The sequence below is a fragment of the Sminthopsis crassicaudata genome, chromosome 1 (genome assembly GCF_048593235.1).
Source record: "Sminthopsis crassicaudata isolate SCR6 chromosome 1, ASM4859323v1, whole genome shotgun sequence".
NCBI classification, from domain to species: domain Eukaryota; kingdom Metazoa; phylum Chordata; class Mammalia; order Dasyuromorphia; family Dasyuridae; genus Sminthopsis; species Sminthopsis crassicaudata.
Window position 1 is genome coordinate 379,259,404 of NC_133617.1, and position 25,248 is coordinate 379,284,651.

Below are 25,248 nucleotides of genomic sequence, written 5' to 3' on the forward strand. Positions count from 1 at the left end.
AAACCATATGGGTGTTCTGCTTATGTATGGATAGAATCATTACATACTAACATGTAGTCTAGATCCCTTTCTACTTTTCTTCAGTCTTGTTGCACTTTACTTCCCTTCACAATGCTTCTCCTGACTCCATGCTTAACTACTTGCTGCCCTCCATTCCTGGAGAGCTCTCCCTCTTTTCTTCTCTGACTTTCTTAAAGACTCACTTTTTGCAGTAAGTCTCTCCAATTACTGTAAAGTCTTTCCAATTCCTATAAAGCTGTAAAGTAAACGCTTTCCAATTACTGTAAAGTAAAATTCCTTTACTGCTAGTATGTTCCCTCTGAGATTATTTCCCATTTACCCTTAAGAGGTATCACACACACATACATTTATATGTATATATTTTATATGTACGTAGCTATTCTCATATTGTCTCATTAGACTGTTAATTCCTTGAGGGCAAGGATCATTTCTTTGTCTTTCTTTTCATCCCTTGTTCTTGAACAGTGCCTGGCACATAGTAAGGAGATTGACTGACAAGGATAATGATTATGTAGTCATATGGCTTTGCAAATAGAACAAGGGCAAAGACCTTGGAGGAAATTTCTATATCTTTACAACAGAATTACCTAGAAGGAAAAGAATAAATATATATTTTCACCCATTTGCACAACCTACACAGGTGACACCAAAAAAAGTATCTTCATCTTACAAATGAGGATATTGAGGTTAAAATAAGATTGAGAAAAACGTTAAGATTACCAGAGTCCTGTGTACAAATGTCTAGCCATCCCTAGCTTTCTAAATGGAAGTCAGAAATAAATATCCTGATGCAGACATGCCAACATGTTCAAAATCATGAGCTTGTAAAGAAAGCCACTGAAGCATAAATTTTTCTGAAATCCCATCTCTGAAAGCAGCAAGAGAAATTGGCAGGGATGATTCTAGCCCTGGTAACTTGATCTTGTGACATGTTAGTCATGCTGTTCATACTTTGGAGTTTCCTCTAATTGGGAAGGAATTGATAGATCTTTATGATTAGATAAACTTAATCAAAAATGATCTGAAACTGTAGGCACGCTTAAAAATGAATCCCTAATCTTAATCTGTTGTCAGTTGGTATTTCCATCAAGATTTTTTTTAATGACAATCTCTTTTTAAATAATCATAGTTGTGTCACAAGACTTTCGTCAGACAACATCTTTTAAGCATTTACTATCTGGCAGTCACTGTGCTAGACACTGGAGATACAAAACCAAGAGTAATATTCTTAAGAAAGTGTAAAAACAAAAGTAGATAAAAATGGCTATCTTTTCTTATCTTCTGAACTCATTGATATTTTCCATTGATTTCCATCTTCCCATGATCCCTTGGAAAATCTATTAGCACCCTTTTTATCTGTACCCTCTTCATTTTCTCATAAGTTTCACTTCATGCCTTTATTGCCTTTCCTTTCTCAGCCTCTTTACAATTTTCCCTTTCAAAAGTCATAAATGACCTTCCTTCAAACTTGCTAATCAAATTATTTTAATTTATGTGAAACCATGTGTAAAGGACGTTTTTAATAAGGAATTAAGTTATGTCACTACCTTGTTTATACAAATTTCCCTTTTTAAAAAAATAACCAATGTTTTTGTCTTTTCAAAGGGTTGACTTAACACTCATTGTTCTAAGGGAATCATTCTTCACAAATTCCACTACAACCTCTACTTTGCTACCCTTTTGATGAAAAAAACAAAGTTTTACCAAAATAAAGTAAAACAAAACCTAAGAATTTTCTGCTTGTCTTTCTAACTACCTACACTCTCTCTGTCAGTAAAAACATACTTGGCTCTTGGGTCAGAAGCCAAAGAACAGGGATGGAGGAGATAACTCAGTCATTGCCCTGGTTTTGTCATATTTGGAAACTGGAATATTCTGTGACATCACTTATGTATATGAGAAAAAAAATGTATCATCACAATGGTAGGGCATAATTGAACTGAAAATCTAGGTAATGAATACAGTCACAACTAATACATAACTATATACTAATACATTATATAAACTATATATAAACTAATACATTAGTAAAAAAAAACAATGGAACAACCGATTCCAGGTGTTTTTCTTCTAACATCTGTTTAGTCTTGAATTTGGAAATACATACCCACACACACACACACACACACACACACACACACACACTAACACACACTTAGTCACAGATCCACAGTAGATATATCTACTACTATATGACCTAAATGTTGATTCTTGAGATATGAATGAAAACACATTATTAAGCACTTATATGCCTGACACTGTTCTACATGCTAGGGAAGCTAATCTGAAAAACCTTCCCCTAAAAATGCTTCCATTTTTTAAATAGCTTTTTTTGGCAAATATATACAAAGATGATTTTCAAGCTTTGCAAAACTATCTATTCTAAATTTTTTCTCCCTCCTCTAGATAGCAATCAATCCTATGTAAATTAAACACGTAGAATTCTTTTAAACATATTTCTATATTATTCAGTGCAAGAAAAAATTAGATCAAAAGGGAAAAACATTTGAAAGGAAAAAACAAGCAAACAAATGAAAACACCAAAAAAAAAAAAGTGAAAATATTTTGCTTTGATCCACATTCAGTCTTCATAGTGCTCTCTCTGGATGCAGATGGCTCTTTCTATCACAGTTCTATTGGAACTGCTTGAAATCATCTCATTGTTGAGAAGAGTCAAGTTGATCATCACATAATTTTGTTATTACTGTGTACAATTTTTTGGTTCTGCTCATTTCACTTAGCATCAGCTCATGAAAGTCTTTCCAGAAAATGCTTCTATTCTAATTGGGGAGTGATGGCCGAGAAAGATGTTTTGGTCATAAGTTTAGAGATGGAAGGGATTTTAGAATTCAACTACTTTACCTCCCCCAATGCTCCTATTCTTATCATTGAGGAAACTAAAACCTCCAAGAGAGCAGGTTCTATGAGTCCTAATTGAATGGCCTTTCTACTGAACCATGATGTGAAAAAAAAATGTAAATGTATTCAAGCAGTACTTTCAAAGAATACAAGGGGCATAGATTTGGAGTTAGAAATGACCAGAGAGACATTTTAATCCAACACCCTCATTACTAGATGAAGCTGATGTTCAGAAAGTTTAACTATCTTGTCCATGGACACACAAGTAGATATTCAAACTCAGGTTGCCTGGCTTCTAACCTTCCTAATGCTATCACTGTAGTGAGATTTCACTAATACAGGAGAAGTAGGGTGGCTTGAGAAAGTGTTAAGAGAAATTCTAAAGTCTTCTTTTAACAAAGTACTTTACAAGTTACTGATAAAGCTATACTTCTTAAAATGACTTGTGGCTATTCTTCCTTATCCTTCTCCACTTCCCTCTCTTGATTCCTGGGAAATCTAAGGAATGGGATTGGAAGGGAAGGGAGAGAAGAATGACAACATTAGAACTGAAAAGAAACTTAAGAGATATTTTGTTGAATATTCTCGTTTGACAGATGGGAGAGAAATGCAGCCTGGAGCAACGATTTCCAAAGAGGCATGCATACATTAATCTATGGGGTACATCTTATAGCATCAACAATTGGAAGATAGGGATTAGAGAGCCCTCAGTAATAATTCATATATATATATATATATACACACACACATATATATGTGTATATATACGTACATATATGTATATATATATGTATGATAGAAATGGTGAGAGAATGTTCCCAACTGTGCTTGAGCAACTCTATGGGCATTAAGTTATTACTACTCTGAGTAGTCAGACAATGCATAGGAGGAGGACAAGGAAAATGAATCCAGATGTATCTCTCTGCTGTCCCTGCCCCTGCCACTAGCATGCCTCTAGCTTGCCAGGACCAAACAATTTTGCCTCTGAATTTTCCATCCCCAAGACGTTAGAAATTAATTAACTAATTAATTAATTTGGGGGTATGCATACTTATACAAACTTATACTCCCTTGCCTGGGTAACCTGGCCCTGCCTCACTTGATTTGCTTATCTAGCTCAAGGTCACAAATCCACTCTCTTGCTTTCTTTATCCTCTGATCCATTCGATTTATTCAGGCAGCCAGATCCTCACAGATTCTAGCATATTCCCAGGCCCCAGGTCTCTCTCCCTACTCAGGCATTTTGGTTCTAAGACACTAGAATCCATTCCTATATTTGCCTCATTCAAGATCATTTGAAATAATATTTACAATATTATTTAAAATAAAATGAGTTATTGTATTTTGATAAGATCTTTAAAATATTATTCATTTTAAAAAATAGCTTACCTCTAATCATTTTATAATGTATTCAATACATGGGTACAGTAGTACTTTGTGTAGTATTTTGTGACTTGACCATTATTGGAAATTTTTTGGTGAGAACATCTCCTCCCCCCCCAAAAAAAAAAATTGATGCCTTTTCCAAAATGTATAGACTTAGCAAGTTGCTTAAGACACTTAGAAGTTAAGTAACTTGATCAGAGTCATACCATCAGTAAGTGGTAGAAGTGGGACTTGAAAAGAAATTTTCCTGGATTGGATGTCCTCTGTCATTCTGATTCTTTTGTACATTAATAAATATACATATGTTGTGGATGTATGATCAACATTTAAAAAAATAGTAGGGAGATGTGATTAACAACAACAACAACAAAAAATCTAGAGATCAGTGCCTAAAGAAATGGACTGATTTGCTTGTAAGACACAGAGCTTCTATCCAAGTCTTCTGAGACTCAGTCTGATTTTCCCATTTGTTGACACAATTTAGCTTCTACTCCCCAAATGGATCATGGGGATAGAGGGTGTAAAAGCAACAAGGAAAGCAGGATCTACCACCTCTTAGCTGCTTTCTCCATTCTTCCTCCTCCCATTTTTTCCCCTCCCTGTTCCTCCCCTTCTACTTTTCTTCCCTCCTCCTCCTTCCCTAATCCCTAAATACTAAGGGCTATCTGTGGTTGTCAGCTGGGCACCCCAGAACCAAGTGAAAAATCAGGAAAACCAATCAAACTTCATTGTCAACGTCATACCAAAGACCTCCTTTGGCATTCCTTTAAAAAAAAAAAAAAAAAAGTCTGTATTTATTTATTTATTTATTTCGCTGAGTTGATTCCATCAATTAGATTGGGGGCTTCATCTAGATTAGACATATCCTTAACTAGATAATGGTCCCATTACTATCAGCAGTCCAGAGTTTTAGCAAACACAGGTACAACTATTTAAAGGTACTTATAATTTATCTGGTAGCTTGCTTTGGTATTGACCTTTATTTATCAAACTTGTCAGCTGCCTGCTGGAAGCAGGGCCCGAGTGTGCACAGTCATGTCCTTAAGACTCTTAATTTTTCCAAAGCTTAATCTTCATCCCTCTTTTTCACTGGGATCCTTCCTCTGTCCTCCACCTCAGGCTCTTTGCCTTTCAAAATCACTCTCCCAGTAGCTGAGGCTCGTTAGGGAAAGCTGAGTGTTGGAAGCGTTTCTCTCCAGTGCCCAAGGCTTTGTAAAGTAGCGGCTGCGTAAACGCAGAAGATAAATGAATAGAATCAAGCCCACTGCTGGGCTTTCTGTTGGAGAATTCCTCCAGCAGCTGCCAACCGAGTTGCCTTTCCAGGCAGCTGAGTCACAAACAAGATTTGCCGGAGGTGAGTTCCTCATATCCTTGTTAAGGCTCTGGAGGCACGCCTTCTTTTCATACAAACCTTTCAGATAGAAGCAGCTTCAGTCCGACTTCAAGGGGGTGGGTGGTGCCTCTGTAAAACTGCAACTCCCAGTCTTGCCGGACAAGGTCTGGGAGAGAAAGCCAGACTGTATCTCGAGATTCAAAAAGCGGCTCCCCATTCCTCCCAGCCCCCATGATTGTCGCCTGCTAAAAACCCAACTGTTTTTACTGCTGTGGTCAAACCCGGGAAAGCTGCACAGCTGTAATACTCCTCAGTGAAGGGGAAAGGGAGCCGGTTGTGAAACCCGACACCCATCCCTCTGCAAGCAAAGGAAACTTCGCACGCTGGTGAGTTGGGGAAGCCGGGCAGCCGCCGAGAGGCTGGGATGGCTGGAATCGCTCTTCCCCTGTTCAGTGTAGACGCGCCAACCAGCTGGGTAGCCGGGTAGGGAGGAAGTGAGACGTGGAGACAGAGGTGCTGTGGGCCTGCAAGGAAGCAGACAGCTGCCGGTTTTCTGCAATTCTCAGGCTTGGCGTGGCAGCCTGGAAACGCGCGGTTTCCAGTCGGACTGGGAGAAGGCGTTGGCATGCAGGGCACGCAGCAGCTGGAAACTTACTTGTAGGCTTTTGTGGGATATTTGCATTTCAAACAGCTGGATTTGTTTAGTTTCTTACCAAAAAAGTAGTGTAACGCCAACTTCCTTCAATTTGGTGGGATGTTAATTAGAAATAAAATGTTTCGGATCTGATCTTGGGTGAGAAAATGAGATTGAGGCAGAAGAGTCAGTTGCACATTTCACTCGATGAAACAAAACTCAGGAGTAATATTTATTTCCCACTTTTATGAAAAGATGTATTTGCTCCTGTTTCGAATTAAATGCACCATCTTTTATTTTGATTCAAAGGGTCAGAATGTGTTAAACTTCATTCAAAGGATTTCTCAATCACAGTATCAATGAGAGTCTGAAACGTAAGGATGCCCACGGTAAGGAAAATACTCTATTTAAAAGGCAGAGAATGTCTTCTCAGTGAAAGCAACTTCTGATAAATGCCTCCTACCTGAGAGATCAGTGCCAGCTGTTTCTATCCAGAGCTAAAATTAGTCTCATGACCCTGCAGGTGCTCAGATGAGATGTCATCAGGCCAAAAAGAAAGGTCTGTTCCATCATCATTATAGACAAGAGAAGTGACATACAGGTCATCTGCTTTTGAGAAGCAGAGTCCCCTTTCCCTCAGGAAGCAGCAATTTGTCAGCCTCAAGTAGAGCTCAGTATGAGTCAGATTTTGATGATCTAAACTTTGAAAAGTGATAAATGAAAGCTTTTTAACAAATTGATGCTGGATTTTACAGTTCTATATTTTGGGGCATGGGTTTATTGTACTAGCAAGCTGTAACTTTACTAAGCTATTCAGCATCCATAAATCACAATAACAAAGCTGTTCTAAGTCTGAATAGAATGGACAAAATGATAACTGGCTGCTTGCCATTTGTGGCATTTGCCCCCAAACAGTTGTTCATATTCTCTAAATGTTTTTTCCTCCTCCCTATGAGACCAGGCCTTCATGCTACAAAAAGGATAATTTTAGAGTTAAAAATATATTTCATTCATGACTGAATCATTTAATATTCATAAGCTTTGTGTGTGTGTGCTGAAATCAACTATGCACACTCCACTTGAGTTTTTTACATCATTGCTTTCAAAAGGAACACAAAACTGGATGAGCCTGTTCTAGTAGTTGCCAACAAAGGATAAAAGGAAACTGTCAAAAACTTGAGCAAATGACAATTCCTCCTCCTCATCAGCTTTTCCCTCCCTCTTGGATACAAACATGTTTGACTTGACAGGAAAGGAAACCTTTTAGAAATTGATATTCCTCCTCAGCTACTTAAGTCATTTGAACAAATGAAAAGTTAATTTGTAGTTCTGTCCTAAGATTTGCTTTTTCTGGTTTATTGGCTATTTGGGGAAATAGAAATGAACTAAAAAAAAAATTAAAATACAGAAAAAATCAAAACATCTGATTGTTTTTAATGTCCAAACCAGAAGACTTCTCTTCAGTTTCATTAATCTAAATACTAATTCACTAAACCCAGATTCTGCATTTAAAAGGTTAAGGGATTGACAGCTAAAGTGGGAGGATTTTGAATTGGATTATTCTTTTTTTTTTTTTTTTTAATTTATTGGCTAAAGATCTGGCAGTTTGCAGTAGTACAACTTTTTAGATACATGGCTCTTATAACACTCTCTTAGGGAAATAAAGAAGGAAAAAGCAGTGGGAGAAAGGTATAGTGTATGGTACAATGGTTAGAGCCTTGAGCTTAGAGTCAGGAAGACCAAAGTTCAGATAAAGCCCCACATACTTAGTAGTTATGTGACTCTCTCTTTGCATTAGTTTCTTCTACTATATGATGATGATAAAAAATAGTACTTAGATTCCAGCATTGTTGTGAGGAGCAAATGAAATATTTGTAAAAGCATTTCGTAAAGGGACTTAGTAGGTGTGGGTGCTTAGTAGAATAAATACTTAGTAAATACTTGTTCCCTTCTCCTCTTTCCCTCTTAAAGGAAAAATGTTTTGTCCTCACCATTAAAAAAAACTTATGAACTCAAAATGTAGAAACCTAAATGAAATGGTAATAAGATGCTGTCTGTATCATGCCAAAAAAGCCAGAATAGGAAGACAGAAATTCCAAATACATTTGTTCAATCACCTTAGTTCAATAACTGGTCAATTAGTGGGAAGAAAAATATGTCAGATTCATTGTTGGTTTTAATATAGGTGTGTCAAGTAAAGGATCATGGTTGATGTGAACATGAAATTCTAACTATTAAATTAAGAATAATCCAAATGTGAAAGAAAAAAAGGAGTCATCTAAAGAAACCAACTTAAATTAATGGGGAGTTCTCTGTTGAACATAAATATGAGAAGAGGCAAATGTTAGTTTTTTTTAAAAGGAACAAAAATGGATTCTGATAACTTTAGATCAGTCAGTTTGATGTTGATGTCTAATAATATCTAAAATAAAAACACACTTATGAACCTTTTAGAAAGATGACAGGGATCATTAGGAACTAGCATGGTCTCACTAAGAATAAATTATGCCAAATTAACCTAATGTAAAAAGGGAATTCATATATTGGGCTGATAGTTCAAGAGAATACCATAGTTTATCTTGATCTCAGTAAAGCATTTATCATAATGTCTCATGATATCCTTATGGTCAAGATGGACTAGATAATTATACAGTTAGATACATTTCCAAATAGCTGAATAAATACATGCAAAGAATATAAATTAATGGATCCATGAAAACCTAGAGGTGAGATCCTACTGTCATAACTCTGGTACTCTTTTTGGTCTTATGCCATTTGTTATTTTTATCAGTGACTTGGCACTAGGAATAGAGCTGGTGTGCAAGATAATTTAGCCCTGAAGGTAGCTCTTTGATCCATCCCCAAGAGGTAAAGTTCTGCCCCAAGAAAGAGCCCAAAGGCAATAGTGATAGCATACCTTATATAGCCCAGAACAAAAGGTGTCCCTGTCAACCCAAGACAGTTAAGGTAGGAGAATAATGGTGCCAAGAAGATGAAGGAACATAAATAAGCAATATCTGCAACTAGGCAGTGTTAGCTAGATTGGGGAAGCCTAACCACCAATGATTATCAAAGGTAAAATTCAAGAAGAGAACAGGGAAACATGTGGTTACTTCTGTAGCTGATGAAATTAGAGAGTTAAAAAGTGATAGAGTTGGAAACAATAGCACAGCTATTGAATCACCTTGAGCACTGTGAGAATTTAATGGAATGATTAAAAGCTGTGCAAATGGATCCACTGGCACATTAATGAGATGTCCTGGTCTTTAAGGAACTATACTTTTGGTAGAACTCAAGGACTGATAGAATGGCAATATTAGTTTTCTTAAATTCAAGGATTTTCTGGAGCAAGAGGTAGGGAAATGTCTGAAGAAAATGAGATCTCTAGACCCCTGGGGGGGTGAACTTCCCCCCTCTCCACTTGTGCATATTTTTGTCTTTGTCATCTTTCCAAGAGGGAATTATGGAGGAAAATGTGAAGTCTAAGAACTGACAAGGGAATTAAAATGCAGAAAGTAAGCTTATAAGGTTTGTGCATGATTCATAGCTGGGAGGAGTAGCTGATATTTTGAATGATAGAATCAGAATTATCTTGATAGAACAACAACAACAAAAAAATCACCAAACCAACAAAATTTCACTTAACATGACAATGAAAAGTCAAACATTTACATGAAAAAGTCAAGTTTCACCCACAGGATGAAAAGTACCTGGATTGATAGCTATTCCTGTGACCAAGGTTTGATTTCATTGGAACTCAAAATGATGCAAAAATGTAATGGGACTGCCAAGAGAGTTTATTGTAGTCTTAATCACAGAGCTACTGCTTTAATCCAGGTCTCTATAACCTGGATTATTACAATGACCTCCTCATGGATCTCTCTTCCTTAAGTCTCTTCCCATTGCATCCTACTTTCTCTTCTACCAAGGCTGCCAAAGAGATTTTCATAAGGCATAGACTTGACCACATCACTCCCTTAAACAATAAGCTCTGGTGGCTTCCTTTTGCCTCCAGGATCAAATATCAATTCCTCTGGTTTGTAAAGTCCTTCACAACCTGTCCCTAACCTATCTCTCTAGTCTTATTATGCATCTACCCTTTTTTAGCACTCTACAATCCAGACAATCTGCCTTCTTTTCATTTCTCATGACTGGCATTCTAACTTATCTTGATGTCTTTGCAATAGTCATTCTGCACCTGCAATGCTCTCCCTGATGACCTTCATCTCATGCAATCCTTTATTTTCTTCAAGATGCAACCCAAGCTCTACATTCTATAACAAGCCTTTACTGATTTACCCCAAATCTCTCCATAATTAATTAGTATTTAGCTACCTTGTGTTTATTTTATGTTGTTGTTCAGTCATTTTCAGTCCAATTCTTCATGACTGACTCTTCTTTATCTTAGTTGGTGTTTTTTTTTTTGGCAAATATGCTGGAATGGTTTGTCATTTCCTTCTCCAACTTATTTTATGGATGAAGAAACTGAGGCAAAGAGGGTTACCTGGTTGCCCGGGATTACATGTGTAATAACTGCCTGAAGTCAGATTTTATTTTTTTCACACATTGCTTTATGAATCATGTTAGGAGAAAAAAAAAATCAGAACAAAAGGGAAAAAAACATAGGAGAGATTAAAAAAAAACAGAAAAAAAGTGAACACAGCATGTGTTGATTTATATTGTGTCTTTGTGAGGTTAGATTTTAACTCAGAAAGATGAATCTTCCTGACTCCAGGCCCAGTACTCTCTCTACGGTGACATCTAGCTATCTATTCATTTTATACTTATTTAATATGTACTTAGTAGGTGTGGGTGCTTAGTAGAATAAATACTTAGTAAATACTTGTTCCCTTCTCCTCTTTCCCTCTTAAAGGAAAAAAGTTTTGTCCTCACCATTAAAAAAAAAAATTTATGAACTCAAAATGTGGAAACCTAAATGAAATGGTAATAAGATGCTGTCTGTACCAGATATATTCAGATAGATAGAGATGTTGTTTCTTATAGAATGCTTAAACAATTGGAATTGTTTCATTTTTAAAATTTGTATCCCCTGCAGCTAGGACAGTTTCTGACACATAGGAGATGATTGATAAATGCTGATTGGTTGATTGACTGGTCTGCTTTAATGGAAGAATAGTGTCTAGATGAAAGGAAAGAACAATCCCATTTTAACTCATACAGATCAGACAACATCTGGAACATTAAGTCCCAATCTAGGTATAAAAATTGATGATGATCCTGTAATTCCATATCCCTGAGTAGGATAAGATTTGTAATGAATCAAGTCTTTTATGAACACTTTAGTTGATGTTACATGATCCTGTTAGCTTCTTAGAACTTGTGTAGTCTCCATCTGACCATTTGGTACCTGGAGAAGATGGCAAGGATGCTACAAGTTGATGAGTGTTGGGTGAGGATAGGTTAAATCAAGTTCTTACATAGAACCTTATCATTCAATCTATCATAAATCAAAGATTGCTTATATTTTGTGGCAGCAAAGGTAATTGTTTACATTTTGTGGCAGCAAAGGTGATACAGTGGATGGGATGCCAGCTTGGAGTCAGCAAGACCTGAATTAGGATCCAGCTTCAGATATTTGCTTGCTGTGAGACACTGGACAGGTCACTTAACTTCTGTTTACCTTAGTTTCCTCATCTGTAAAATGGACACAAAAATAGCACCCATTTTCCATGGTTGTCATGAGAATCAAATAAGAAAAATTCTTAAAGTGCTTAGCTAAGTGCCTATCACAAAGTAAACATTGTATAATGTTAGGTAGGTAGTGGTGGTAGTGGTAATAGTGATAGAATTACTACTAGTAGTAGTATTAGTCCTAGTTGTAGTATTAGCAGCAGCACTTAGAAGGAATAGCAGCTATTAGTTTTGCATAAATTAGCTATGTGAACTATGATTAGAGAATGATTTGGAAGGTTATATACCTTGTTTAAATAGAATTTTAAAAGATTAGGGACAGCATTGTACAAAGCCAAATCCAAGACCAAAAATGATAAAGAACATTTGGGGAAACATCAATTTAAGTAGAAACAGAAATCCTTCTTTCATCTGTGTTTAATAAGAACCATTTGGATAGGAAGAGAACAGAAATGAGGAGTCTGGAAAACAAAAGTCTGGCATGGAGACATAGTATAGTAGTTATGGGCTGAATATTTCCATTATCCAAATACTTACTAAAGATTTCAGTGTTCAAAATCAGACAGCTTAGAAATTCATGACTTGCCTTAATGATAATTTCCTTCTTCAGAAGATGGAAAAACCAATGAGTTGAACTGATATTATAGGTCTAGTTTTGACCAGCAAGGAGGAATTGGAAGCTAGCATGAAAAAGATAGGAACTTGGGGGAAAAGTGACCAATGTAGTCTTAAACTTGAGAAAAAAAGGAGAGGAAAGCCAAGTATCATTTGATTGTATGTGTAGATAAGCTAAAATAATGTAGGGGAATCAGCCCAAGCTTTCAATAATGAAGTCCTCAAAAGAAAAAAAAAAAACTACTGCTAAGATGAAAAGAAGGAGTTGTCAAAAGAGACCAAAGTTTTTAAACAGAGAAAATTGTTATCCTAGACACATAATAGAGGAAGAATACCAAAGTGTGGCATGACCCTGTAAAAAATTAAGGAGAAGCACCAAAGTTCAGGGTAAACTGAGGCAAATAAGGAAAGCTAAACTAAAGATAATACAAAGATACTTTAAAATTTAAGCTCTCTTGAGAAGGAGGATCAGAGAAAAGATAATACCACTGTTCAAAATGAATGGGATGGTGATAGGTGACATAAAGAAGACAGAGTGTTACGATTGCTTTTTTACTTCTGTTTTCTCTGCCAAGGAGAATTTTTGGACTGAGGAGAGAACAAAAATGACCAACAAAGAATTTTAATGCAAGATAAATAGTGATAGGAGATGTACCAAGATGGTAGGAGAGTACTTCACTACACTTGATGGATTAAAATCACAGACCAAAAAGTACAAGATCATAAGTTGCTGAAACAACTGAGAGTTGTGATTTCTGACCCATTGTAAATGATCTTAAAGCAACCTATGTCATAATCTCTGATGTTGGGAGATTAAGGCTGGTGCATCACTTGAGTTCAAGAGTTTTGAGTCAGAGTTAGCTTAAAATTGATTGGGTATTCCACATAACAGAGTAAGCTTCTGCCTAAGGGGAAGTGAATTGGTTTGGGTAGGAAAAACTAAGTCATTTAAAGGTTTTGTGCCAGTCTTTATTGGGATTAGGCCTGTGAGTGGTTACTGTATTTGTAGCCAAGGCAAGATATGAAGTCCTAGTACAACAACAATGGACACTTTTTCAAAGTATCCCAAATGCAGGTTTAAGTTATTAGGTCTCTAATAATTTAAAATCTAGTAAATATTTTGGGATTCAAAAGACCTGTGCCAGGGGTCTTCTACCTTAATTGCTATATGACTTTAAGTAATTCAGCCTTTCTTAGTTTCAGTAGTAGAAATAGGACTCACAAGTCAGATCTTCTGAATCTGAAGATATCTTCAAGATTCCTATTAATAACAAATAATCATAATATACAATGTCTTGCTGAGAATAGAAATCAATATAATATGAAGACTATATCTTTTCTTATTCATTTATCAGTTTTCCAGACTGAAGAAAAAAGTTTTGATTTCAAAAAGATTCATTCTCCAATTGATGGACATCCATTCATCTTCCAGTTTCTAGCCACTACGAAAAGAGCTGTCACAAACATTTTGGCACATACAGGTCCCTTTCCCCTCTTTAGTATTTCTTTGGGATATAAGCCCAGTAGTAGCACTGATAGATCAAAGGGTATGCACAGTTTGATAACTTTTGGGGCATAGTTCCAAATTGCTCTCCAGAATGGTTAGATTCTTTCACAACTCCACCAACAATGTATTAGTGTGCCAGTTTTCCCACATCCCCTCCAACATTCATCCTTATCTTTTCCTGTCATCTCACCCAATCTAAGAAGTATGTGGTGGTGTCTCAGAGTTCTCTTAATTTGCATTTTTTCTGATCAATAGTGATTTACAGCATGTTTTCATATCACTAGAAATAGTTTCAATTTCTTCATTTGAAAATTGTCTGTTCATATCCTTTGACCAGTTATCAATTGGAGAATGGTTTGAATTTATAGAATAATCTTTTGCTAAATTCAGTTTGTTTCTGTTTCCCAAAAGTTCATTGAATCACTTATATTTCTTCCTTTTCTTCAATATTTCTGTCTTTCAAAGTTAATTGTTGCTTTTAAGTAATAGGTATGTTTATAAAAAACAAAGACATTAAAAACAAGTTTCCTCTGCTTAATTTCTGTGTTGGAATTGGATTTGGAAGAGTTTTGCCACAAACAAATGTATTAAAATTATCTACATATATCAAGAAATGACTCAAAATCAAGATATAAACTATTCAAATATCATGAGTTATTATATTTGTTTGGCTCCTTAGGAATAGAGAAATAATTTAGAGTAGAAATAATAAATCATTTAAATTAACAAAAAACCTAGCAACTTTTAAAGTCATTTGAAGCATCTCTGATTTGCTTTTATTTTATACTTGACCAAGAAAGGTGAAGAAAATTCTTAACATTCTTTCTAATTTACCACTTTTTCCATTTTCCAAACAAATGAATAATTAGAACCACAAATTTTAAAACAAATTAAAATATATTATCACAAAAATATGACAATCAAATATTTCTTCATATCCGTTCTCTTATCTTGCTGAAGAATAATAAAATTAGAAGCATTTATGTGTTATTAGCACCAAAACTTTAGTATATGTTAAAAAATTTAAATGTTTATTGTTTTAAGGCATGGAAAGATTATTACATTTACTATCAGATGATGTAGCCATACTGAAGCAATCAGGGCACTTTTGATATTCTGAAGTAAATTTTTGCGGCATTATAATATAACATAACAGCTTTGGATGCTGTTAATGTTTAAGTATTTGATGACTTGTGGGAAAATGTTAGGATATTATAGTGCTGTGAATTGGCCGCAGAGTCAGGGAGAGTTGGGAGTTCAAGTTTGACCTTGACATATTTTGAATCTGTTATCCTGGGCAAAAGGTAAATGATGTGCCTGGGATAATAAAGACAATATATGAACAATTATCAAAGACTCTAAGATGACTGTGTTGGTCTACATTGGTAGAGTGAGATAATTGACTGGCTGTTTGCTTCACTAATGAATTCAAAGATCTGTTTTTAAAAAATGACTACAAAACCCCTTACTGTTGAATCAAAAAGCAACAAGAGAGGCTCACAGGAAAGAACACTGGATTTGGAGTCATGAGATTTAGATTATAAAACCTGTGTTCAGATCTTTCCTTTGTCAGTTATTAACTGGGATTTTGGGATAAATCACTTAAGTCCCTGAGCTTCAGGCTTTTTAATTGGAATATAAGGAAGTTGGACTAAATAGCCTCTGAGGTCAATCAAATTAAGTTGTTAAGTACCAACTATATACCAGGTACTAGAGATAAAAGCACAAAGAATGAAATGATTTTTATTAGCAAATGCTCACATTCTAATGGGGGAAGATAACAAGTGCATTATAAGTATATGCATAATAAATACAAAAGAGTTCAATACAAGGTACTGGGAGGAATATTGAGTCCCTGGGGAAATCAAGAGAGGCTTCATGTAGAAGTAATGTTACTTGAGCTAAAATTGGAGAGAAAAGAGGGATTCTGTAAAATGTATCCTTCACACTTCTGTCCAGAAGTACCCTGCAGAAAGCGCCATCTATTCTATTATGCTATTATTAGGCTATTGTATTATTTCCAGAATGCACTCCTTTCTCACCCTAATTTTATAGATCTTCCCTTTTGCTTTTCCCTTTTCGATACCCAGTGTTCTCATGCTGAAAGCCACATAGTCCCTCTCTTCTAACCATAATTGCCAGGTTGGCTTTGCACTGATCTATCCCTATGTCCGGAAACAGAACCTTTCTTTAAGATGCAATTCCACATTTATGAGGTTTTTCTTTTTGAGTAAAGAATTTTTGAGATCAACTGATTATCCAGAAAAATAGTCTGTGCCAAGGGATGGAGACAAGGCATGGAGTATAGAAAACAGGAGAAGAAAAGTGTAGCAGCTCACAGAGGACAATGAGGCTAGAAAGGTAGATTGAAACTATTCTGTGAAAAGCTTTAAAATCTAAACAGGAGAGTTTAAATTTTGTCTTGCAGATAACAGAATACCCATGCAGTTGATTAAGTAGGGGACTGACAAGATCAGATCCATCATTAATGAATATCCCTTTGGCAGCAGTGTGAAAAATGTACTGGCATGGTGAGGAACTTTAGGCAAGCCTAAGGAAGCTATTGGAATAATCTAAGTAACACATGAGAAGAATCTAAACTAACGTGATTATAATTTGAGTAGAAAAAAAAAGGATTTGAGAAATGCTGTGGGAAGGAGGAACAATATTTGTCAACTGACTGGATACGTGGGATAATGCATAATGAGGAGTCAAGGGCAATATTTGAATTATATGGGACAATGGTGATGCTTTCACTGGAAATATGGAAGTTTGGAAGAGCAGGTGGTTGGGGAAAAGATACTGATTTCAGTTTAGGGTATGGTGAATGTGAGATGTCTCTGGAACAACCAGTTTGAAATCTGATATGAAGTTGATTATGTGAGACTAAAACACAGGAGAGAAAATGGGGCTGTATATATAAATTCATGAATCTATTTGTGATATATGGATTGTGAGCACAGGGATGGTGTTGTTCTCCAACTGTGTCCAACTCTTCATGACCCATTTGGGGTTTTCTTGGCAAAGATAACTGCAGTGCTTTGCCATTTCTTTCTCCAGATTATTTTATAGATGAGGAAAATTTAATGAATGGGATTGAGTGACTTGCTCAGGGTCACACAACTAGTAACTGAGGCTAAATTTGAATTCAGGAAGATGAATCTTTTTGACTCCATACCTAGAGTTCTCTCCTGCATCATCTAGCCACCGAGAGGGTTGATAATTAAACCCAAGTAAGTCAATAAGACTGCTGAAAGAGGTGGAAGAGAGATCTTCACCTGCATAAAAACATTTAAAACAAGGATTCTTAATGTTTTTATATCATGGACCCCTTTGTGAAGCCTATGAATCCCCTTTTTGACAAATATGCTTTTAAGTGCTTAGAATAAAATATGCAGGATTACAAAGAAAACCAATTATATTGAAAATAATTTTTTAATGTTTACAGAACCTAATTTGAGAATCCTTGACCAGAAGATCTAGATTCAAGTCCATCTCTGACATTTACTAGCTCTCGGGCACTTTGTTTATAGTCTTTATCCTTAGTTTTTTTCACATGTAAAATCCCACTAAAGGCTTCACTGTAGCATAGTGATAATTATGGCTTCTTAATAAAATGAGATCTTTGAAAGTAAGCAATTATTAAATGCATATTCTATCCCCCTCCCTTGAAGGCTAAACTATGACACTATGATAGCTAGCAAGACTTCTGTATAGGTCTAATGATTCATGGTCATCTTAGGGCCAGAAAAGATATCACCAGAAGAGAACTCATCAAATAATTAATTTTTTCATCTTAGAAACTCATTAAACCATTACTTAATCCACAGGCATTTATTTAGTTATGAGCTAGGCACTGTATTAGAAGTATAACAGTAAAACATTTTTTTAAAATTTGCCCTCTATCTAGGGGATAATATGTACACATTTAAGTATAGACAAATTCAAGGTAATAGGGAAGAGAGATTAGTAGCTGGAAGAAATCAGAAAAAAAGTTTTATAAAAAGGTTATATATTTGACCTAAAATTTGAAGGAATCAAAGCATATTAAGAGATGGAGTTTAAAAGGAAATACATTCCAGAGATGGAGGACATTCTATGCAAAGTCATGGAGATGAGAGATGGAATAGCATAGAAGAATTATTTTCTGTGGCAACAGAACAGTGAGCCACAGATTTTATGAAGTATTAATCTTCAGTACCATACTACTTCTCTCAGATGCTATGAGAAATATCTGACAGGTAGGATTTGGTTTAGTTGGAGTCACAGAAAGTTAGAGCTAGATGAAAGCCAAAGAAAATAAAATCTCTCCCCCTCATTTTATTTTGGTTTCATTAGTATCATGCTTTAATGACTGAGCTAACTAGTCATATGTTCACTCTACTGAAAAGCAGCTCTTTCTTTTTAATAGATATGTTCTATTGAGTAATTGATACCATTTTTAATACTCTGTTGTGCCACTGGCAGAAGAATGTCATGAATTTGGAAAATTCTCTATCTAGGTTTGAAGGAGATCCCTCTAAAAACTTCAAAATTGTTTTAATATATTCTTTTAAGAAATATTTTTATAATTCTATTTCAAAATAATTGTTTTTCTTTTCTATGTGTAAAATTTTATCTATTTCAAAAAATTCTGAGAAAGGGTGGCATGTGGGGACTTCATAAGTAATTTAGGCTCCTCACAAAGGAGTCAGTTCAAGCCTTGCTAGAAAGGTTTAAATTTTGATTTCACCCACACTTTACTATCTAACTCTTCTGGCTGCACCAGGCTGACAAAAAAAATGGAATAATTTATGCCTACGGCTAAAACATTCATCTGTTCCAAATTTCAAAGTATGTTCTGATCTTTTCACTACCATATCATAAAAATGTTCATTTAGGAAAACAACAGGCTATTATTTTGAGAATTTTTATTTTCTTCATTTTCCTTCATCCAGACACCCAGCTATCTCTCTTCTTCTTCCTTTATATGTACTTCTAACATGAAGAAGTTTAAGGGCAAATGTTTTGTCCTATCTGTTGGCTAGATTTTGGGGTCATTCTGTGTGCCCATCTAGTTCACATTTTATAGTATATTATCATTTAAAACATTGTAGAATAAATTTAGCTCTCAGGGGATGTTTTTCATAAAATCCCCCTGAATGAGATATGAACACTACAATTTTTCCTGTCCTACTATTTCTGCCATAGGTAAACAGGGCAAATAGAGAATTCATTGCCTCAACTACCAATTGACTTCATTTATTCAACAGAATTCACTTCCATATTTTCCTCCAAAGAAAGTGATCAATCTGTGTAAATAGATACCTGATAGTCCTTTGGCACATGTTAGTGAACTCTTTTTTTCCCCTCATGAACTCACAACAAGCTCCAACCACAGGGATCCTATAGGTGTTATTCTTTTTAGCTATTAATTATCTGACCTTGTTGCATGGGCATTTGCATTACACATGTAAAAAATAGTTCCAAATTCCATTGTGGCAAAAATATTTTCCTATAACTCATTTACCTTTATGAATCTCTGTAAATGAAACCAGTTGGGCCTGGTTGCCAGCTGTAAGTAGTTACATCAAGATTAAGCCTTTGACTAATAGCTGACTAGAAGCAATACACCACTTTCCACATACATTTCTTTTTAAAATTAATTTTATTTATTATTTTTTGAAAGGCAATTAGGGCTAAGTGACTTACCCAGGGTCACATACCTAGCAAGTGTTAAGTGTTGAGATTTTAACTCAGGTCCTCCTGGCTCCAAAGAGAGTGCTCTATCCATTGCACTATCTAGATGTCCTTTACACAGACATTTCTAATCCCTGGAATATCAACAATGAATAGTAACTATTGGTAGCAAGAATTTTCATTTCTATTTCAGTTTTTAAAAAAACAACAATAATAATACACTTGTAGGATATTTTAAAACTTACAAAAGCATCTTCTCAACTTAATCTTATTAGGTTTATGTTATGACTATTTGGAGGAGGGAGAAATGAGAGGAAGGGGAGGAAGATGACTCTGTGATTTCATTGGATAGGTATCTCCTGGTGAGGAAAGACTCTTCACAACTGAAGATCAACATCTGCTCTGAAACTTAATAGGCTTGGAGAGCTGTCTAGAGCATTGAGAGGTTAAGCAGCTTGCTCAAGGGGGAGGAAACTAAGGCTAAAACAATTAGTGAGTTCAAGCTCACAGAACTAATAAATAGCTGAGCCAAAACTTGAACCTACAAGTTTTCATCATAATTCTGTGGTTGTCTGGTTTTCCTGTTTCTCGTCATTCTGTCCTTGTATTGCATATACCAGGCCACAGTTGATATTTGCTGGATTCCTGAATATATTTCCACATCCATTTTGTTATGTGATTTTTACTGAGGGCATATTATCACAGGATAGCAAAGATTAAAAGAAGATGAAGTAAATACCCATTTTTTCTGTCCACTAAATTTACAGATCCTGAGTTGTGTTTCACTGAAGCCCATTTCCAGAGATGTGAAGCTGGGTTGTGGTTATTCCCCTGAGATCTTTGTCCACTTGGAAAGGCAGAAGTTGCATCCAATCCAGTCTTGGATCTTATCCATTAGATCTTTTTCAGGCTTTTTCTTAGAGTCTTATTTGTTTTCTAGCATTCCAAAGATATCCTAAAGCAGGTGACAAATGATGGAACAGTAGAAGAACTATGCAGGGCAGAGATGTATCTTTTTTCTTTGCTCATTAAAAGCTATTATTCTCTGCTCCTTTCAGCTTTAAACTTGCCTCAAATGATCTATGGGGCCAGACTTGGAATGATCCTAAAAAGCAGGAAAGATACATGAGAACTGTTCTCCTTATTAGGACCTCTGCAATGAGCTGCTCAGATAGCTATTTCGATTTAAATTTTGGCACTTTGGAGCCAGGATTTTGACTGAAGCTTGTCAAGAAGAAATCATTCATGCTTAACTATTACCTTCTTTGGGGTAGGTGAGGGAAATAGAGTAAAAAGTACCCAGCAGAAAATAAAAGAAAACCAACAGGAAAACAGAAAAACTGGGCAGCTTTGAAAACGCTCTGTAGTATTTATTACATAAGTTTTCTTGAAATGGAAATTTATTGTTTTATATTGAATCCTCTCTTATGGTCTGCTGTAGATATGACTTTATTTTTCTTTACTTATTTTGTATTTATGTAAAATTCTTTAAAAAAGTTAAAGAAGGAAGAAGAAAGAAGAAGAGAGAGGGAAAAGAGAAGAAAAAAGAATAGAAAAAAGATGAAGAAGAAAAGGAGAAGAAAAGAGGAAAAAGAAGAAAATAATCAGCCTGCTCATTTTTTTAGAGTTTCTCTAAGGTATTTTTGAGCACTTTGTGGAACAAGCTCCTCCTGCTTAATTGGAAATGATGAAGCCTTATAAACTCAAACCCTACGGGCCCTAAAACTCTTGTCAGGGCATATGATCTCATTGCATTTCTATTTATCACAGCAGCAAAATTTTCTTTTGAATTTTCCATAGTGACTCTCCACAAATAACAGAAAGAAATGCTTCTTTTTTACAAGGAGGTTTATAGGCAGAACTGTGAAGAATGCAGACTGTTTTGCCATCCACCCAAATTTCTTCCCTTTTGCTCTTCCCTTTCAGGTACCCAGTGTTCTCATGCTGACATCCCCATTGACCCTCCTTTCTAAATATGATTCCCAGCTTGCCTTTGTGCTGACCTGTCCAAATGTCTAGGAATGTATCCCCTCTTTAAGATACAGCTCCATATTTATGAGGCTGTTCTTCGGGAGCAAAGACTTTTTTAGAGAGACTGGTTTCACACACTAATTTCCCCATGAAGCCTTTCCTGGTAACTCCCAACTTCTTAGTGTCCTCTTTCCCATACTACATTATTTTCAACTTATTTGAATTTATTAACAATATTTATAGTATATAGATTACCAAATAGATATACATATACCCCATGATGTATATATATACATATATATATATATATATATATATATATACATACGTTATATTATTTTCAATATATACCCACATATACATGCCAGATATGTGTATGTATGTCTACTTCATATGGCATGTTGTATGTAATATATGTGTGTATGTTCATATATACACATCATATAGTAAATATGGTAAATATATGTTTATATGTGTGTGTGTATATATATATAGAGAGAGAGAGAGAGAGACAGAGAGAGAGAGAGAGAGAGAGAGAGAGAGAGAGAGAGAGAGAGAGAGAGAGAGAGAGAGAAAGAGAAAGAAAGTGAGAATGTGTAGAATGGATCCTTTCATTCTTTGTACTTGTATCTTCATACCTGGCAAATAGTAAGTATACAACAAATGCTTGTTGGTTGATTAATCCTGTCCTTAATAATCATTTCTATAGTCTTTAATTTTTCTGATAACTTACCACCAAGATTTCAATGTCTTGTATTCCATTTTAATATAGCAATAACTTGAAATTATAAATCTAGCTGAGATTCTGTGGCCAATAATGTGGCTTTTTTACCATTATCTTCCCTGCCACCACCATCACTCATAATATATTTTCATTTTAACAGAGATTTTAATGCCCAGAGTTGTTTCAGACAAGAGTCTTAGTTAATGGGGCAGGAAGACCTTTCTGGAGCTTTCAAAACATACTTCTCTTAAGTAGAAGTGATTTACCTATGGCTGTTAGAAGGGAGTCAAGAGCTTTAAGAGAGCCAGCAAATTACTCAGGACTATTAACTGTCTGCAGCACCTTTCTGCATGTCTCTGAGTATCAGACAAGTATTCTAACAGGTTCTTTGCTTCCCCTTCTCCTGGAAGAATGCCTGTAAGCATACTCTGTCTCCTCTGGACCTTGGGCAGTTTATACAAACCATTACTTGATGTTGAGCTGAAATGAATTAGAATTCTTGAGAGTTGAGGGAAAAATTTCAATGATTCTAGCCAGCCAGCCCAGTAAAGATATGAACAACTAAGAAATAATAGCAGCTGGTACATCAGGGTAAGTGTCTAGCTGTCAGGAACAGGCTGCTCTTTTTTTTTTTGGAGAAGAGATTTTATGAGAGACTAAGTTCACATATTTCTTCATAGGATCATAGGAAGAGTTCCTGGAAGTCATCTAGTCTAAGATGTTCATTTTACAGATGGGATCCATGGAGATTAAATTACTTTCCCTAAAAAAATTGGAAATTGAAGGAATGTCCTGCAATTGGGGAATGGCTGAATATATATATGTGTGTGTGTGTGTGTGTGTGTGTGTGTGTGTGTGTGTGTGTGTGTGTGTGTGTGTAAATGTACTAGAATATTATTCCACTATAAGAAATGACAAGCAGGACGATTTCAGAAAAACCTGGAAAGATTTACATGAAACAATATTGAGTGAGATAAACAAAACCAGGAGAATATTGTATATAGTAACAGCAACATTGTATGATGATCAACTATGACATTCTGAGCAATAAAATGATTCAAGATAATTGAAAAAGACTCATGATGAAAAATGCTATGCACATCCCAAGAAAGAACTGATGGAATCTGAAAGCAGGTTGAAGCATAATATTTTTTTTGTTTTTTTCTTTCTTGTGGTTTTCTCCTTTTGTTCTGATTCTTCTTTCATTATATAAATAATGTGGAAATATGTTTAACATAAATGCATATGTATAACATATATTAGATTGACTGCTTTCTTGGGGAGAGAGGAGGGAGAAGAAGAGGGAGGAAGAGAAAAAAACTTGAAATATTATAAAAAGTGTATGCTGACAGGGCAGGTAGGTGGTGAAGTGGATAGAGCACTGGCCTTAGAGTCATGAGGACAGACACTTGACACTAATTAGCTATGTGGTCCTGAGCAAGTTACTTAACCCATATTGCCTAATTCCCTCCCCCCACAAAAATATGAATGTTGATTTTTTTTCTTTTTTAAAGAAATTTAAGTATAATTGGAAAAAATACTATTTTCAAATAAGTAAATAAATAAATTACTTGCCCAAATTCACAAAGGTAATAAATATCAAAGCTGGGATTCAAATCCAGAACTACACATTCCATATCTTACCTGTCTCCCATTTTATTGCACTGTCTCCTTTGAGAGTTGGGGAGGAGGAAAAAGGAGGCCTGAAGCTTCAAATTTCCCATACCAGACAGTTGGCTGGTTATATGTTGCTTTTTAAATCATAATGGTGGTGAATATGATATAATAATTGCTAATTTTATATAGCACTTAATATATGCCAGGCATTGTGCTAAAGGCTTTGGCCATGCTTATGTGCACTAAATAAATTTCCAATATGTCAAAATAAAAAATTATATTGTACATATATGTTCTTTAAATTCCTTCTCTTAAGCTAGTAAACATACTACTCCTTAGTAGTAGTTTGATATGGAATTGAATATGTTTCTGCCAGTTCCTGAGTTTCTAGAGCTTTAGTTTATCTGGGATTCAGAAATCAATATTGCTTTCCAGACCAATAGAAGCAAAATGGAATTCTGCATTCACAGCATTCACATTTCCAGAAATTTTGTCAGCAACTTTTAAGTTTCACTGCTAAATAGCACAAGATCACCATGTTAAGAAATTGCCTTAAAATAAGTTTACTGAGTTCTTTTAAGGATGGTTTGTCCTGGATTTCTAGCCTTATTGTTCCCTTCAGGAAATATAATAATTGGTCTTTGGAATCAGTGAGATTTAGGGAACTTAAGTGATTGGTTCATTTGTTTGGTTAAAAAAAAAGGAATATGCCAGCACTTTTTTGTTTATTCTGTTACAAGGGAAGCCCAACCCAGTTCCTCTTTGAGATAACTAGATAAATTCCTAAGATTTACTACTATCCCAGGCATGGGGAATAGAAATGGTGGAATAGAAATTTTTTCTCCCTTTTTAGTCTATTTAGTCTATATTTAAAGACAATGAAAATCTTTTTTTTTTATTTCTTCTTAAGCAGCAAAAATTTATTTTGAATGTTTTTTCAATATTATATATCACATAAATTTAAACAAATGAAAGGAAATTTGGATAGACAGATTTCTAAAAAATATTTGCCAACATTTCTGAATATAGGACTCTTTCTCAGAGTTGAAATGAAAATATCAAGAGTTGAGTAAGATTAACCACTTGAATAATGTAAATTATGTGGATAGGATCCATATGGTTACAGTGGGAATTAAATTATGAACTTTGGTGTATTTTATTGTTTTAATTTAATAAGCTTTTATTTTCTTTTTCTTCCATATCCGCCTACCCACAACTCTATTGGGGGGAAAAAAAAACTCTTTGTAACA

General features: G+C 35.3%; 1 protein-coding gene across 9 annotated transcripts in view; it reads left to right on the top strand.

Moving 5' to 3' along the window:
- The window catches only part of RAB27B (RAB27B, member RAS oncogene family), a 205,445-nt gene that overhangs the window by 118,697 nt on the left and 61,500 nt on the right, over nucleotides 1-25,248 (top strand). For 3 of the 9 annotated variants that reach the window (XM_074279399.1, XM_074279398.1, XM_074279404.1), the window contains exon 1: nucleotides 5,665-5,985. The exons of 3 other annotated variants lie outside the window; for them this stretch is intronic. The gene's annotated coding sequence lies outside the window, so the exon portion shown is untranslated. Of the gene's footprint in view, nucleotides 1-5,388; nucleotides 5,621-5,664; nucleotides 5,986-6,542; nucleotides 6,623-25,248 lie in introns of those variants that run through there. 3 more of the 9 variants (XM_074279400.1, XM_074279406.1, XM_074279403.1) reach the window with 3 other exon arrangements.